This window comes from Phocoena sinus, chromosome X, assembly GCF_008692025.1.
Source record: "Phocoena sinus isolate mPhoSin1 chromosome X, mPhoSin1.pri, whole genome shotgun sequence".
Classification (NCBI taxonomy): domain Eukaryota; kingdom Metazoa; phylum Chordata; class Mammalia; order Artiodactyla; family Phocoenidae; genus Phocoena; species Phocoena sinus.
The window spans coordinates 3,226,877-3,243,593 of record NC_045784.1 but is presented as its reverse complement, the minus strand read 5'-3'; positions in this window follow the sequence as shown (position 1 = coordinate 3,243,593).

The window sequence follows — 16,717 nt, the reverse complement described above, 5'->3', positions numbered from 1 at the left end:
ATGGACAAGCCCTAGAAACACTGCAGCCCACCAAAACTGAATCAAGAAGATAAAGATATTTGAATGCATGGATCACTAGAAGTGAAATAGACTCTGAAAAAAAGAAAACAAAACAAAGAAAACAACAAACAACTCCCTACAAACAAAAGTCCAGGACCAGAAGGCTTCACAGATAAATTCTACCAAACGTACAAAGAATTTATACCAGTCCTTCTCAAATGCTTCCAAAAGATTGAAGAGGAGGGAATACTTTCAAAGACATTCTAAGAAGCCACCATCACCCTGATACGAAAACCAAAGACATCACCAAGAAAGAAAATTACAGGCCAAAATCTCTAATGAATATAGATGCAAAAATTCTCAACAAAATATTATCAAACTGAATCCCACAACATATAAAAAGATCATACACCATTACCAAGTTGGAGTCATCCCAGGGTCACAAGGATGGTTCAACATACGCAAATCAGTGTGATACACCACATCAATAAAAGAAAAGACAAAACACACATGATCTTCTCAATAGATGCAGAAAAAGCATTTGATAAAACTCAACATCCATTCATAATAAAACTTACCAAAATAGGTATAGAGGGAACATAACTCAGCATAATAAAAGCTATTTTTGATAAACCCACATCCAACATAATACTCAATGGTGAAAAGAGGAAACCCTTCTAACTAAAATCGGAAACAAGTGAAGAATGCCCACTCTCACCGCTTCTATTCAACATAGTATTGGAAGTCCTAGCCACAGCAATCAGACCAGAAAAAGAAATAAATGGTATCCAAACTGGAAAGGAAGAGGTAAAATTGTCATTATATGCAGATGATATGATAGTCTATGTAGAAAACCCTAAAGACTCCACACAAAAACTACAATAAATGATAAATGAATTCAGCAAGGTAGCAGGATACAAGGTTAACATACAGAAATCAGTTGCATTTGTTTACACTAGCAGTGAAATATCAGAAATGTAATTTTAAAAACCAATCCCTTTTAAACTCACATCCAAAAAAAAAAGAAAAATTACTGAGGAATAAACCTGACCAAGGAGGTGAAAGACTTACATGCTGAGAACTATAAAACATTAATAAAGGAAATTGAAGATGATTCAAAGAAATGGAAAGATATCCCATGCTCTTGGATTGGATGAATTAATATTTGTTAAAATGGCCATATTACCCAAAGTAATCTACAGATTTAATGTGATCCCTATCAAATTACCCATGACATTTTTCACAGAACTAGAAAAGTCCTAAAATTTGTATGGAACCATAAAACCATTTATATGGAACCGTAATCCTAAAATTTATATAGAACCAGAATTACCAAAGCAATACGGAAGAAAAAGAACAAAGCAGGAGGCATAACACTCCCAGACTTCAGATGATACTACAAAGCTACCGTAAGCAAAACACCATGGAACTGGCACAAAAGCAGACATGTGGATCAATGGAACAGGATAGAGAGCCCATAAATAAACCCACAGACCTACGGTCAGTTAACCTTTGACAACGGCGGCAAGAATATACAATGTGGAAAAGACAGTCTCTTCAGCAAGTGGTTTTGGGAAAGTTAAACAGCCTCATGGAAATCAATGAAGTTAGAATACACCCTCATCCCGTACACAAAAATAAACTCCAAATAGCTTAAAGACTTAAATATGACATGACACCATAAAACTCCTAGAAAAGAACATATGCAAAACATTCTCTGACATAAATAGTACCAATGTGTTCTTAGGTCAGTCTCCCAAGGCAATAGAAAGAAAAGCAAAAGTAAACAAATGGGACCTAATCAAACTTATAACGTTTTGCACAGCAAAGGAAACCATAAACAAAACAAAAAGACGACCTAGGACTGGGAGAAAATATTTGCAAATGATGTGACTGACAAGGCTTAATTTCCAAAATATACAAACAGCTCATATAACTCAGTATCAGAAAAACAAACAACTCAATCAAAACATGGGCATAAGACCTAAATAGATATTTCTCCAAAGAAGACACACAGATGGCCAACAGGCCCATGAAAAGATGCTCATCATCACTAATTATCAGAGAAACGCAAATCAAAACTACAATGAGGTACCACCTCACACAGGTCAGAATGGCCATCATTAAAAAGTCTACAAACAATAAATGCTGGAGAGGGTGTGGAGAAAAGGAAACCCCCTACACTGTTGGTGGGAATGTAAATTAGTGCACCCACTATGGAAAACAGTATGGAGGTTCCTCCAAAAACTAAAAGTAGAGTTGTTATATGATCCTGTAATCCCAGTCCTGGACATACATCTGGACAGAACTCTAATTCGAAAAGATACATGCACCCCAGTGTTCACAGCAGCACTATTTGCAATAACCAGGACATGGAAACAACCTGAATGTCTATTGACAGATGAATGGATAAAGAAGATGTGGTACATATACACAATGGAATACTACTCAGCCATAAAAAAGAATGAAATAATGCCATTTGCAGCAACGTGGATGGACCTAGAGGTTATCATATAAGTGAAGTAAGTCAGACAGAGAAAGACAAATACCCTATGACATCACTTATATGTAGAATCTAATATATGACCTAAATGAACTTATCTACAAAACATATACATAGAGAATAAACGCATGGTTGCCAACGGGGAGAGGGTGGGGGAGGGAAGAATTGGGAGTTCTAGATTAGCAGATGCAAACTATTATATATAAAATGCATAAACAACAAGGTCCTACTGTATAGCACAGGGAACTACATTTGATATCCTATAGTAAACCATAATGAAAAGAATGTATGTGTGTGTGTGTATATATATATATACATATATATCCGAATCACTTTGTTGTACAGCAGAAATTGGCACTATTGTAAATCAACTGTACTTCAATAAAATAAATTTTAAAAAAGAAGTGACATGAATTAAGGCCTGAAATAAATATCAACACATGATCCATATATACAAATATGTTAAATATGGCATGCAGACAGGTTTAGATTTTATCTGAGTTTGTACATAATTTTTTTTCTTTTTTATTTGCAGTACGCAGGCCTCTCACTGTTGTGGCCTCTCCCGTTGCGGAGCACAGGCTCCAGACGTGTAGGCTCAGTGGCACTGGCTCACAGGCCTAGCCGCTCCGCGGCATGTGGGATCTTCCCAGACCGGGGCATGAACCCGTGTCCCCTGCATCGGCAGGCGGACTCTCAACCACTGCGCCACCAGGGGAGCCCCGTACATAACTGTATTTAGTAAGATTCGTTGTGGTGCAGCTTTCATTCTCTCTTCATGTTAACTTTGCACATCTCTCTTTCAGCGTCTGAAGCCACCAAAACCTCGTTTAGGTTTTACAGTTACAGAAAGTGAGTGCAGTGCTCTGACCAGTGATGATATTGGTACGTAGGCAGTCCTGTTTTGGTAGTTTCTAAACCAGCAGCAACACACACATTTTCTGAATCTGAGATGTCAAAGGGAATTATACTACACTTTTAAATTACTAATTGATATACAAGTACTGCATTTGTCCCCAAAGATAGCAGCTTCCTTACAGTGTTTCTTCAACTTGTTTGGAAATATTTCATTTTGCAACTGAACATCCTGGAAATCAAAGCAGTTAGAACAAAGTTTTTATATAGTGCATCTGATGTCTTTAATTCACAAAATGTTTGTAAGTTGTGCGCTACTACTGTATTTTTCAAAAACCCATATGCCTACCATTTACAGTTTTTAAAAGATCCAATGTAGCTTGGTTCTGTCCATTAAGTCAAATAAGGACTGATAAAAAAAAATAAATAAATAAATAAGGACTGATAAATCTGAAGTTGGCTCCGTGCTATTCAGCCTCCTCTATCTGCAGAGATAGTGGTGGTCTAACTGCTTTATGAAATCCTCACGGAGTCTCCCAATCTACACTTTTCTCTTGTCCCTGAAAATATGAAAAATATATATTGGATATTTTAAAATTATGTATTAGAAGTACATTCATGGATGCATATTTTGCAGGTTTTTTTTTACTCTTTGTTCTGCACATAGATCTAGCCGATTCTTTGAAACTGCAGTAGAGTACATACTGTATGAAAACACTGGAATTTACTTATTTAAACCAGTTGCTCGGCCTAAGTCATTTCCATTTTCAAATCACATGGCCAGCAGGCAGAAAATTTGGGATCCAACTCAGACTCTGTCAAAAAAAAAAAAAAAATCCCCCAGGGATTACATATTTCTTGCTTTCTCATTGAAAGGTTTTTGCTCAGTAACATACAAAAGAGGTTTTACATTTTATTAAACGATACCAAATTGCTCCTCAAAAGCTGTGTATAAAGTTCCCATTGCTACAATTTCTCAACAGTGCATCCGGTAGATATTTAAATGTTTGCTAAATTAATGGCTGTGAAATTCTATTTTAATGTTTTATTTCATTACTAGTAAATTAGACTCCTCATGGTTATTGATCATTCAGATTTTCCTCACTAGTGGAAATTCAGGCTTGTTCTATTTTGCTAGCTTGTTTGAAGACCAAGAAGCAACTGTTCCTGTCACCCACCTTAATTTAGCGGGTTGTTAAAATGTAGTGATTGAATCAAAACTTGAGAGCAATATACATTATTTTCTAATTAAACGTTCTTATTCCAGTAGGCATGCAGCTTGATTTACAGAAGAAATAGTTTTGTAAAAATGTGGGAACAAGGAACTGAAAAATTTCTTTTTGCTTTGTTGAATGGTGACGTAAGATAGTACCTACTTTTAAATATAAGTTCCCTAATAGTTCTCATTAAAAAAAAAAAAAAAAGTTTCTTATGCTTGAAACATTCCTGGTGAGGAAATGTCATTTATAATGTTTAAAATTTGTTACAGGGTAGGTGACTCAGTGTTATACTGAATATTCACATCACAGGAGGAAAAGCTTGAGAAATGAGAAATGCCATTTTACTCACCAACCATACTACTTGAATATCATAAATGGAAATGATTTATATATATTTTAAAATCTTCTCTCCCTTTAAAAAACTGATTTTCCCATTTATCCTATAAATATAAATGCTGTCTAGGAATGTTTAGGTACAATTATGTATATGAAAATGCATATGCTAAGAACAAAAAAGCAGTTTTTAACATACTAGTAAGAAATACTTTTGCTACCTTATTTCATCTTCTCAGTTTTCACTTGAATTTGCCCTTGGGGTGTATTTTCCTCTTCTATTGCTGTGTAACTAACAACCCCTCATTTAATCTTGTAAAACAGCAATCATTTTATTATGTGAATGGATTCTGTGGGTCAGGAATTTGGAGAGCATTTATTGAACGTGGCTGGTCTCTGCTCATGATGTTTGGGACCTTAACTGGGAATTTATAAAGGTTGGGAGCTAGAATGAAGTGAGGGCTAGTGTCTTTCTATGTCTGTCCCTGAATGCTGTCAGCTAGGACCTCTCTGGAGCTCTGAGAATAGCTCTACATGGCACCTCCATGTAGCTGCTTGGGCTTCCCCACTGCATGGTGACTGTTTCTCAAGAACAAACCAGCTAAAGGAAAGCAGGGCAGCATTGTATAACCCTTTACGATCCAGCCTCAGCATTTACAAAGTATCGCTTCCTCTCTGTTCATAACTCTGCCCAAATGCAAGATGAGGATTATAGAACCCTCTCCTATGTGGGAGGAGGCTAAAAGTGGTAAAGTCACATTCTGTGAAGGGGCCAGGGGATGGGAGAAATTGCTGTGGACATTCCGAACAAATACAGTTGGTCACAGGGTGCATGTGTGTGGAGTTTTGAAAACTTAATTCCCCTGAGACATGCAAGTGATTTAAATATTCAGATACCCTTTTGTTGTACCCTCACATTGTTTAGTTCACACACACACACACACACACAGAAATGCATGGATAAACCCTAAAGCTATGAAATAGTGGTAATTATTCCTAGTCTAGCAAAATTTATTCCAGTAAAGGACAGGATAGAAATCTTGGCCCTACCCAAGATGTATTTTTTTGATTTATTATATATTTTTATGTAGCCACAAGTAAAACCTACCTGGAAGAAATTTCTACATTCCAATGTTATCTTTGCCTTAGCAGCCTATTGACCATCCTTATATTAAACTCAGAGATCAATCTCTGTGAAACAGAACGAGGTATGAAATGTCATCTCAGGAAGAATACTGGTCCGTGACGTTTTCATAATGAAAACACATAAGGAAGAAATAAGCATTGAACATGGCATTTCATGAGACTGTCTTTTTCACGTAGGATGCATTTGCCTAACATAGAAACAGCATCAACATTTGGCCAAGAAAAAAAAATATTGCTGATGCTGTCTGCCGTATGGGCAAAAGTTTCAAACAATTTGCAGACCAATAGCTTGCTTATCAAAAATATTAAATTGTTGGGAAAAAACACGGACCGAGAATCCCATTTGGAAACTCATTTGACGGTTTTGTAGTATTGAGATGATTAATTATATTAATAATTGTGGAAGCCACAGTTCTTATTATAGAAAAAGGAAGACATAAATATGTAACGGTGCACAGACAGAAGCCAAAGAAAACAGTGCCCGAGAGAGCGAAAACATGATCTTGTAGGCCTATCACATGCTGACATTCTTGGAGTGATTCAGTGCATGGGAAATGGGTTGGGTCTAGGCAAAATGGTTGTTAATTTGGTTATATCTGTTCAGTCCCTACTTTCTCTGTCTAGCCTAGTTGTCTTTGCCAAAACCAAACTCTGTGATGTCATCACCTCCTAATTCTCTTACCTGGGAAAGCTGTTCATGGATTTAGTATCCAGTTAACAGGCAGTGTGGTAATAGATCATTCAGGTGGGTGGTGAAACCTAAATACTGAGATCTATATCCAGCTGAACCCCCTTGTTACCTGGGTGGGATTTGACCTGTCACAAACTCTCCATTTCATTTTGTCACTTATAGGTTGAGCTGAATATAAGTTTCTCCCTGATTGAATCAGTAATCAAAAACTTCCCAAGAAAAGTTCAGGACAAGATGGCTCCCTGACTAATTCTACCAAACATTCAAAGGACTAATACCAATCCTGCTAAAACTCTTCCAAAAAATTTAAGAGGAGGGAGCACTTCCAAACTCATCTTACAAGGCCAGTATTACCCCAATACCAAAACCAGACATGGACACCACAAGAAAACAAAATTATGAGCCAATGTCCCTGATGGATTTAGATACAAAAATCCTCCACAAGGTGGGGTAGAGTCAAGATGACAGACTAACAGGATGGGGAATTCGGGTCTGAGCACAGCTAGGGCACCTACCAGGCACCAGTGGGGGACCACAGACACCTAAGGGGACAGGAGGAACCCCCAGCAACCGGGTAGGACGTGGGGCCGGGGGAGGAGAAATGGAGGTGGGATGGGACCAATGCCCTGGAGGGGTGGTTTGGGTAGGGGAGGGGTTCCCAAGCCCAGAGGGGCCCACCCACAGGGGATCAATGGGGACAGGGTCCAGACGCTCAGGAAAGCAGAGGATCAGAAGGGAACGTGGCCAGTGTTTCCCCTGCCCATTTGGGCCCTGTGGAGCCTGCTGAGGTCCCAGGCCTGATCCTCCACCCTCTGGCTGTGCTGAGCCTAAGCCCTGCCCCTGCACCCCCACCCAGGGCCTAACCTCTGAACTCTGCACTCGGCTCCATTTCCCAGCCACAGGGGGTCTGGAGCCTAAGCTCTGCCCCAGCCTAAGCTCCACCACCACAGCCAAGGCCTTTTCTGGCTTTTTTTTTTTTTTCTTTTTTACGTTGTGGTTCTGTTTTACCTTGTTGTTTCATTTATATTTTTTTCTAATAAATCTTTTATTAATTTTATTTTGTATGTTATACTTCGTTATTGTTCTGCTCCTTTTGGCTCATTCCCTCTGCCCCCCTTTTCTCTTTTGCCATGCTGCGTGGCTTGCAGGATCTTGGTTCCCAGGCTGGGGGTCGGGCCTGAGCTCCTGTGGTGAGAGCTCCAAGTCCAAATCGCTGGAATAACAGAGAACCTCAGACCCCAGGGACTATTAAGTAGAGTGAGGTCTCCTGGAGGTCCTCATCTCAGCACCACAACCCAGCTCTCTCCTACTGCCTGCAAACTCCAATGCTGGAAGCCTCAGGCCAAACAACCAGTAAGACAGGAATACATCCCAACCCCCCAAAAAAAATGAGACAACAAAAAAATATGTTACAGATGAAAGAGCAAGGCAAAAACCTACAAGACCAAATAAATGAAGAGGGAATAGGCAACCTACCTGGAAAAGAATTCAGAGTAATGATAGTAAAGATGATCCAAAATCTTGGAAATAGAATAGACACACAGATCAAGAAAATACAAGAAATGTTTAATGAAGATCTAGAAGAACTAAAGAACAAACAAACAGAGATGAACAACACAATAACTGGAATGAAAAATACTCTAGAAGGAATCAATAGCAGAATAACTGAGGCAGAAGAATGGATAAGTGAGCTGGAAGACAGAATGGTGCAAATAACTGCCAGGGAGCAGAATAAAGAAAAATGAATGAAAAGAATTGAGGACAGTCTCAGAGACCTCTGGGACAACATTAAATGCACCAAATTCGAATTATAGGGGTCCCAGAAGAAGAAGAGAAAGACAAAGGGTCTGAGAAAATATCTGAAGACATTATAGTTGAAAACTTCCCAAACATGGGAAAGGAAATAGTCTCCCAAGTCCAGGAAGTGCAGAGTGCACCCAAGTCCAGGAAATAGTCACCCAAGTCCAGGAGGTGCAGAGAGTCCCATACAGGATAAACCCAAGGAGAAACACACCAACTAACAAAAGCTAAATTCGAAGAAGTAATATTAAAAGCAGAAAGGGAAAGGAAACAAATAATATACAAGGGAATCCCCATAAGGTTATCAGCTGATTTTTCAGCAGAAACTCTGCAGGCCAGAAGGGATTGGCAAAAATGTGTGTGTGTGTGTGTGTGTGTGTGTGTGTGTACTTATTTATTTATCTTTATTGGAGTGTAACTGCTTTACAATGGTATGCTAGCTTCTGCTGTACAACAAAGTGAATCAGCTATACATATACATATGTCCCCATATCCCTTCCCTCTTGCATCTCCCTCCCACCCTCCCTATCCCACCCACCCCTCTAGGTGGTCAGAAAGCACCGAGCTGATCTCCCTGTGCTAGGCAGCTGCTTCCCACTAGCTATTTTACATTTGGTAGTGTATATATGTCAATGTTACTCTCTCACTTTGTCCCAGCTTACCCTTCCCCCTCCCCATATCCTCAAGTCCATTCTCTACATCTGCGTCTTTATTCCTGTCCTGCCCCTAAGTTCTTCAGAACCATTTTTTTAATATTCCATTTATATGTGTTAGCATACAGTATTTGTTTTTCTCTTTCTGACTTACTTCACTCTGTATGACAGACTCTAGGTCCATCCACCTCTTTACAAATAACTCAGTTTTGTTCCTGTTTATGGCTGAGTAATATTGGCAGGATAATATTTAAAGTGATGAAAGGAAAAAACCTACAACCAAGATTACTCTACCCAGCAAGGATCTCATTCAGATTCAGTGGAGAAATCAAAAGCTTTACAGACAAGCAAAAGCGAAGAGAATTCAGCACCACCAAACCAGCTTTACAACAAATGCTAAAGGAACTTCTCTAGGTGGGAAATGCAAGAGAAGAAAAATACCCACAAAAACAAACCCAAAACAATTAAGAAAATGGTAATGGGAACATACATATCAATAATCACCTTGAATGTAAATGGATTAAATGTTCCAACCAAAAGACACAGAATGGATACAAAAACAAGACCCATATATATGCTGTCTACAAGAGACTCACTTCAGACCTAGGGACACATACAGACTGAAAGTCAGAGGATGGAAAAAGATATTCCATTAAAATGGAAATCAGAAGAAAGCTGGAGTAGGAACACTCATATCAGATAAAACAGACTTTAAAGACTGTCACAATAGATAAGGAAGGACACTACATAATGATCAAGGGATCAATCTAAGAAGAATACATAACACTTATAAATATTTATGCACCCAACATAGGAAGACCTCAATATATAAGACAAATGCTGAGCCATAAAAGGGGACATTGACAGTCCCCCACAATAATAGTGGCGGACTTTAACACGCAGCTTACAGCAATGGACAAATCACCCAGACAGAAAATAAGGAAACACAAGCTTTAAATGACACAATAGACAAGATAGATTTAATTGATATTTATAGGACATTCCACCCACAAGTGGAAGAATACACTTTCATCTCAAGTGCACGTGGAAACTTCTCCAGGGTATGTCACATCTTGGGTGACAAATCAAGCCTCGGAAAATTTAAGAAAATTGAAATCATATCAAGCATCTTTTCTGACCACAACACTATGGGATTAGAAATCAATTACAGGAAAAAAACTATAAAACAAAAACACATGGAGGCTAAAGAGAGCGCTGCTGAATAACCAAGAGATCACTGAAGAAATCAAAGAAGAAATTTAAAGAACAACTAGAAACAAATGACGAGAACACGACCACCCAAAACCCATGGGATGTAGCAAAAGCATTTCTAAGAGGGAAGTGTATAGCAATCAAGCTCACCTCAAGAAACAAGGAAAATCTCAAATAAACAATCTAACCTTACACCTAAAGCAACAAAAAAAAGAAGAAGAAAACCCAAAGTTAGTAGAAGGAAAGAAATCATAAAGATCAGAGCAGAAGTAAGTGAAATAGAAATGAAGAAAACAATAGCAAAGATCAATAAAACTAAAGGTTGGTTCTTTGTGAAGATAAACAAAATTGATAAAACTTTACCTTGACTCATCAAGAAAAAAAGGGAGCGGCCACAAATCAATAAAATTAGAAATGAAGAAGGAGAAATTACAACTGACACCACAGAAATACAAAGGATCATAAGAGACTACTACAAGCAACTATATGCCAATAAAATAGACAGCCTGGAAGAAATGGACAAATTCTTGGAAAGGAATAACCTTCCAAGACTGAACCAGGAAGAAATAAAAAATATGAATAGACCAATCATAAGTAATGAAATTGAAACTGTAATTAATAATCTTCCAACAAACAAAAGTCCAGGACCAGATGGCTGCAAAGCCAAACACTATCAAACAGGGAAGTGTTAACATCTATTCTTCTCAAACTCTTCCAAAACATTTCAAAGGGACAACAATCCCAAACTCATTCTACTAGGCCACCATCACCTGATATCAAAATGAGACAAAGGTATCATACACAAAAAAAAAGAAAATGAGAGACCAATATCACTGATGAACATAGACACAAAAATCCTCAACAAAATTCTAGCAGACAGAATCCAGCAACATATTAAAAGATCACACACCATGATCAAATGGGATTTATCCCAGGGATGCCAAGATTCTTCAATATGCACAAAGCAAACAATGTGATACACCATATTAACAAATTAAAGAATAAAAACCATAATATCAACTCAACAGATGCATAAAAATCTTTTGACAAAATTCAACACCCATTTATGATAAAAACTCTCCAGAAAGCAGACATGGAGGGAACCTACCTCAACATAATAAAGGTCATATAAGACAAACGCACAGCAAACATCATTCTCAATGGTGAAAAACTGAAAGCATTTCCTCTAAGATCAGGAAGAAGACAAGGATGTCCACTCTCACCACTATCATTCAACATGTTTTTGGAAGTCCTAGCCTTGGTAATCAGAGAAGAAAAAGAAATAAAAGGAATCCAAATTGGAAAAGAAGTAAAACTGTCACTGTTTGCATATGACATGATACTATACATAGAGAATCCTAAAGATGCCACCAGAAAACTACTAGAACTAATCAATGAAGTTGGTAAATTTGTAGGATACAAAATTAATGCACAGAAATCTCTTACATTACTATACAAAAACAATGAAAGATCAGAAAGAGAAATTACTGAAACAATCCCATTTACCACTGCAACAAAAAGAATAAAATACCTAGGAATAAACCTACATGAGGAGGCAAAAGACCTGCACTTGGGAAACTATAAAGCACTGATGAAAGAAATCAAAGATGACACAAAGAGATGGAGAGACATACAATGCTCCTGGACTGGAAGAATCAATACTGTGAAAATGACTATATTATCCAAAGCAATCTACAGGTTCAATGCAATCCTTACCAAATTACCAATGGCAATTTTCAAAGAATTGGAACAAAAATTTCACAATTTGTATGGAAACACAAAAGACCCCAAATAGCCAAAGCCACCTTGAGAAAGAAAAACGGAGGAGGAATTAGGCTCCCTGACTTCAGACTATATTACAAAGCAACAGTCATCAAGACAGTATGGCACTGGCACAAAAACAGAAATATAGATCAATGGAACAGGATAGAAAGTCCAGAGATAAACCCATGCACCTACAGTCACCTAATCTATGACAAAGGAGGCAAGAATATACAATGGAGAAAAAAGCCTCTTCAATAAATGGTGCTGGGAAAACTGGACAGGTACATGTAAAAGAATGAAATTAGAACACTCCTTAACACCATACACCAAAATATACTCGAAATGGATTAAAGACCTAAATGTAAGACTGGACACTATAAAACTCTTAGAGGAAAGCATAGGAAAAACACTCTGTGACATAAATCACAGCAAGATCTTTTATGACCCACTCCTAGAGTAATGAAAATAAAAACAAAAATAAGCAAATGGGACCTAATTATACTTAAAAGCTTTTGCACAGCAAAGGAGACAACCCACAGAATGGGAGAAAATATTTGTAAATGAAGCAATGGGCAAAGGATTGATCTCCAAAATATAGAAACAGCTTATGCAGCTCAATATGAAAGAAAAAAAAAAAAAACCTAATCAAAAAATGGGTGGAAGACCTAAATAGACATTTCTCCAAAGAAGACATACAGATGGCCAAGAGGCACATGAAAAGATGCTCCACATCACTAATTATTAGAGAAATGTAAATCAAAACTACAATGAGATCATCTCACACTGGTCAGAATGGCCATCATCAAAAAATCTACAATCAATAAATGCTGGAGAGGGTGTGGAGAAAAGGGAACCCTCTTGCACTGTTGATGGGAATGTAAATTGATACAGCCACTATGCAGAACAGTATGGAAGTTCCTTAAAAACTAAAAATAGAATTACCATATGACCCAGCAGTCCCACAAATGGGCACATACCCTGAGTAAACCATAATTCAAATGCACCCCAATGTTCACTGCAGCACTGTTTACAATAGCCAGAACATGGAAACAACCCAAATGTCCATCGACAGATGAGTGGATAAAGAAGATGTGGTGCATATATATAATGGAATATTACTCAGCCAAAAAAAGGAATGAAATTGGGTCATTTGTAGAGATGTGGCTGGACCTAGAGTCTGTCATACAGGGTGAAGTAAGTCAGAAAGAGAAAAACAAATATTGTATATTAATGCATGTATGTGGTACCTAGAAAAATGGTACAGATGAACCTATTTGCAGGGCAGGTATAGAAACACAGATGTAGAGAATGGACATGTGGACATGGTGGGGAAGGGGAGGGTAGGATGATTTGGGAGATTAGGTTTGGTGTAAATACACTACCATGTGTAAAATAGATAGCTAGTGGGAACCTGCTGTATAGCACAGGGAGCTCAGCTCAGTGCTCTGTGATGACCTAGATGGGTGGGATGGTGGGGGAGGTCCAAGAGGGAGGAGATATATATAGATAGATAGATAGAGATACATAGCTGATTCACTTCACTGTACAGCACAAACTAACAACACTATAAAGCAATTTAAAAAATGATAACTATTTAAAAAATCCTCCACAAAATATTAGCCAGTTGGGTTCAACAATACATTAAAAGGATCATACATCATGATCAAGCGGGATTTATTCCAAGGATGCAAGGATGGTTCAACATCTGCATATCAATTTGATATACCACATTAACAAAATGAAGCATAAAAATCATATGATCATTTTAATAGGTGGAGAAAAAAATTTTCAATTGTCAGTGTCCATTTAGGATAAAAGCTCTCAACAAAGTGGGTATAGAAGTGGGTATAAAAGCTCTCAAGATAAATAAGGGCACATGACAAGCCCACAAGTAACATCATACTCTGTGGTGAAAAGCTAAAAGCATTTCCCCTAAGATCAAGAAAAGACAAGGATGCCCACTCTCACTTTTATTTAGTAGAGTAGTATAAGTCCCAGCCACAGTAATCAGACCAGAAAAAGAACTAAAAGACATCTGTCACTGTTTGCAGATGACATGATATTGTATATAGAAAACCCTAAAGACTCCACCAAAAAACTGTTAGAACTACTATAACAAATTCAGTGAAGTTGCAGGATACAAAATCAATATACAAAAATGTGTTGTGTTTCTATACACTAATGACAAGCTATAGGAGAAATTAAGAGAACAATCCCATTCACAACTGCATCAAACAGAATAAAAGACCTAGGAATAAATTTAACCAAGGAGGTGAAAGACTTGTGTGCTGAAAATGATGAGACATTGATGAAAGAATTTGAAGTTACCAAATAAATGGAAGGATATTTTGTGCCCAAGGATTGAAACAATAGTGTTAAAATGTCTAGATTTCACACTATGGACACTGGTCTGCAGAGCCATGTGCAAGGCCACTGCCCACACTGCCCTGTGAGCAAGTGAAACTAGAAAGCACAAAGAAAGAAAAAAGAAGACGGCAGAGTGGAAGGCGCTGAGCTCACCTCCTATCATGAAAACAGCAAAATCACAACTAAGTGCTGAACAACCATCAACGAAAAAGACTACCGAGGGCTTCCCTGCGCGCAGAGGTCGGGAGTCCGCCTGCCGACGCAGGAGACGCGGGTTCGTGCCCCGGTCCGGGAGGATCCCACGTGCCGCGGAGCGGCTGGGCCCGTGAGCCATGGCCGCCGCGCCTGCGCGTCCGGAGCCTGTGCTCCGCCACGGGAGGGGCCGCGGCGGTGAGAGGCCCGCGTACCGCCAAAAAAAAAAACCGAGAAAGATATTCTACATACAAAGACAAAGAAGAAACCAAAATGAGAGAGTAGGAAGGGCACCTTGGGGATATAATTAAGTCCCATCCCTGATGGGTGGGTGGTCCACCACCTGGAAAATCATTATGTTCCACAGGTTCTCCCACAGGAGGGAGAGTTCTGAGCCCCACATCAGGCTCCCCAGCCTGGGGCTCTGGCATCAGGAGTAGGAACCCCCAGAGCATTTGGCTTTGAAGGCAAGCAGGGCTTGATTATAGGAGCTCCACAGGACTGGAAGAAACAGAGACTCCACTCTTAAAGGGCGCACACAAGGTTTCATGTGCACTGGGACCCAGGGAAAATTCATGACTTCATAGGAGGCTGGGCTAGACCCACCTGCGGGTCTCAGAGGGTCTCCTGCGGAGGCGGGGGTCAGCTGTGGCTCACTGTAGGGGCAAGGTCACTAGCAGCGGAAGCCCCAGGAGATATTCCTTGGCGCGAACTCTCCCAGAGCTCACCATTTTGGCACTGAGACCCGGCCTCATGGAACAGCCTACAGGCTCCAGTGCTGGGATGCCTCAGGCTAAACAACCAACAGGGTGGGGACACAGCCCCACCCATCAGCAGATAGGCTGCCTAGAGTCATCTTGACCCCACAGCCACCTATAAACACACCACTTGACACAGCCCTGCCCACCAGAGTGCAGGTACCAGTCCCTCCTACCAGGAAGCCTACACAAGCCCCTGGACCAACCTCACCCACCAGGGGGTAGACACCAGAAGCAAGAAGAACTACAATCCTGTTGCCTGTGGAATTGAGACTGCCAACACAGCAAGTGAGACAACATGAGTTGGCAGATAAATATGTCCCAGAGAAAGGAACAAGATAAAACCCGAGAAGAACAAGTAAGTGAAGTGGAGATAGGCAATCTTCCTGAGAAAGAATTCAGAGTAACGATAGTAAAGATGATCCAAGATCTCGGAAAAAGAATTGCAGGCAAAGACCAAGAGGATACAAGAAATGTTTAGTAAAGAGCTATAAACTTTGAAGAAGAGACAGAGATGAAAAATACAATAACTGAAATGAAAACTACACTAGAAGGGATCAATAGCAGAATTACTGAGGCAGAAGAACGGATGAGGGAGCTGGAAGACAGATTGGTAGAAATCACTGCTGCAGAACAGAATGAAGATACAAAAATGAAAAGAAGTGAGGACAGTCTGAGACCTTTGGGACAACATTACATGCACCAACATTCACATTATAGCGGTCCCAGAAGGAAATGAGAGAGAGAGAATGGGCCTGAAAAAATATTTGAAGAGATAATAGCCAAAAACTTGTATAACATGGGAAAGGAAGCACTCACTCAAGTTCAGGAAGTGCAGAGAGTCCCATACAGGGTAAAACCCAAGGAAGAACACACCAGGATGCATATTAATCAAAATGACAAAAATTTAAAGACACGGAAAAAATATTAAGAGCAACAAGGGAAAAGCAACAAATAACGTATAAGGGAATCCCCATAAGGTTATCAGCTGATTTTTCAGCAGAAACTCTGCAGGCTGGAAGGGAGTGGAATGGTATCTTTAAAGTGATGAAAGGGGGAAATCTACAACCAAGAATACTTTACTGAGCAAGGCTCTTGTTCAGATTTGATGGAGGAATCAAAAGATTTATAAACAAGCAAAAGCTAAGAGAATTCAGCACCACCAAACCAGCTTTACAACAAACACTAAAGGAATTTCTCTAAGTGGAAAAGAAAAGGTCACA